This window comes from Sinocyclocheilus anshuiensis, unplaced genomic scaffold (assembly GCF_001515605.1).
Source record: "Sinocyclocheilus anshuiensis isolate Anshui unplaced genomic scaffold, SAMN03320099.WGS_v1.1 scaffold2166, whole genome shotgun sequence".
In the NCBI taxonomy this organism is placed as follows: domain Eukaryota; kingdom Metazoa; phylum Chordata; class Actinopteri; order Cypriniformes; family Cyprinidae; genus Sinocyclocheilus; species Sinocyclocheilus anshuiensis.
The window spans coordinates 1,139,238-1,140,972 of NW_015557079.1; the positions used below are offsets into that span (position 1 = coordinate 1,139,238).

At 39.4% G+C, this 1,735-nt stretch overlaps 1 protein-coding gene across 6 annotated transcripts in view; it reads right to left on the minus strand.

The window, feature by feature from the left end:
- Positions 1 to 1,735, minus strand: part of LOC107676854 (intersectin-1-like) — a 64,857-nt gene that overhangs the window by 45,241 nt on the left and 17,881 nt on the right. Inside the window, exon 1 of one of the 6 annotated variants that reach the window (XM_016471543.1) lies at positions 1,275 to 1,311. The exons of the other annotated variants lie outside the window; for them this stretch is intronic. The gene's annotated coding sequence lies outside the window, so the exon portion shown is untranslated. Of the gene's footprint in view, positions 1 to 1,274; positions 1,312 to 1,735 lie in introns of those variants that run through there. 6 annotated transcript variants of the gene reach the window in all.

Sequence of the window (1,735 nt, forward strand, 5' to 3'; positions counted from 1 at the left end):
ACACACACACACACACACACAAACTCCAGCAGAGACACCCAGGGGCACCTTGGCCTAAGTATTTTAATCAGTGCCAGACTGTCCTCTCTCTCTCTCTCTCTCTTTCTGTCTCTCCCCCACTCTTCCTCCACCCTTTTCTTCCTTTCCGTTCCTGCATAATGGAATTCATTGCTCTGTCTCAGCAGGGTCCAATCGCAACACAAACTGAAAGGTTTTTACAAATAAAACACAAATAAACTTGCTAATCCAGGCACTGGGAAAATATGTTGTAGTTATACTGTATGTAGTACAATAAATACTTTCATTCAGTTTTCAATACTAAGTGATCAGGGCATTTATATTCGAAAGCAAAATGGGCAATTCAAATATTTTTTCATGGAATATTGTAGTGTTTTTTAAAATAAATGATTTATCCGTGCAATCATTATTATTTAAAATGTGCCCTTGCAATCTTTACATCAAAAGAACTTCCCCTTTTCTTCTGTGACTCTGATGACGTGTGTACCGTGAGATCACAGCAAAATTGGTAAATGACAATGACTCAAAAATCCAACCAACGAAGAACCTGATGAACAAAACCATTCCATCCTACATTTTTTTTTTACGAAGATATGTGTCACAATAGGAAAGAAAAGACAATTACATATTTCATTTAGCAAGGCAAGAACCAGAAATAATTCAAGAGAAGAAATGAAAACATGATATTAAAGGTGTGAGATGATACTGGTAATACAGCAATTTAATTAATGGAAAAATAATAGATTACTTTACAACATACTGGAAATAAAAGATGATGAAAACAGATATGATTTTAATGTCTGTTCTTCTGAAGGGCTGGCAGAGAGCAGTGCAGAAACTGAAGGTGTGAGGAAATCATGATATTTCACACTCACGTTGCATCACTCTGACCACCCAATCACATTGCCCTGCCTGCAGACTTCATATATCTGACATTAGAATGTGAAGCAGTTTCATGATGAACAGAACTTTTAGAGTTTGCACTAAAACACACTACTATACAAAGTATTCATTTGCATGATCTTAAAGGGGTCATCGGATGCAAAATTCATTTTTGAACATAAATGTGTGTTGGAAGTGTGTGTACACATCCACCCTATAATGATAAAAATCCACCCAGTGTTTTTTTTTTAAATCCCCTTTCTCAAATCAGGCTGTTCTGAGATTCTTGTCAGAATGACCTGGTTCTGTACAGGCCCCTCCCACAATAGTTGATTGACAGTAGCATTTCAGGACAGACTGGACTGGTGTCTTACCTTAGACCCGCCCTGACTGAGCTGTCATCAGTCTGCCATTGTGTCGACTCTGGTGCAGGGGAAGACAAGAAAGTCTCAGATTAAGCGATTGAGGTGTTTTGTTGTTGGATGTAATAATGAAAATATAGCAGTCGCCATTTACTCCAGACATCTGAGCCGCTGAAGACGCAGAGGATTAACGTTACTTTCATTTTGAAGTGAATGCGCCGATCTGCCTAAATGCATCTATATTCGCGTGAATCATTCGTGATCCAGCTTCATCAACAGAAGAGAGTATAATGGCGCTTTTCCACTGCGTGGTACGACTCGGCTCGGTACGGCTTTTTTATGAATCTTTGCAAATCGCCTTTCCTAATGACATGCTAGTTAGCAAGTTCCGTGGCTAAAGTGAACAGTATCATGAGAACGGCTCATCACCCACGGAAGAGAGGGGCGGGGTGAGCAGAGCTCATTAGCATTTA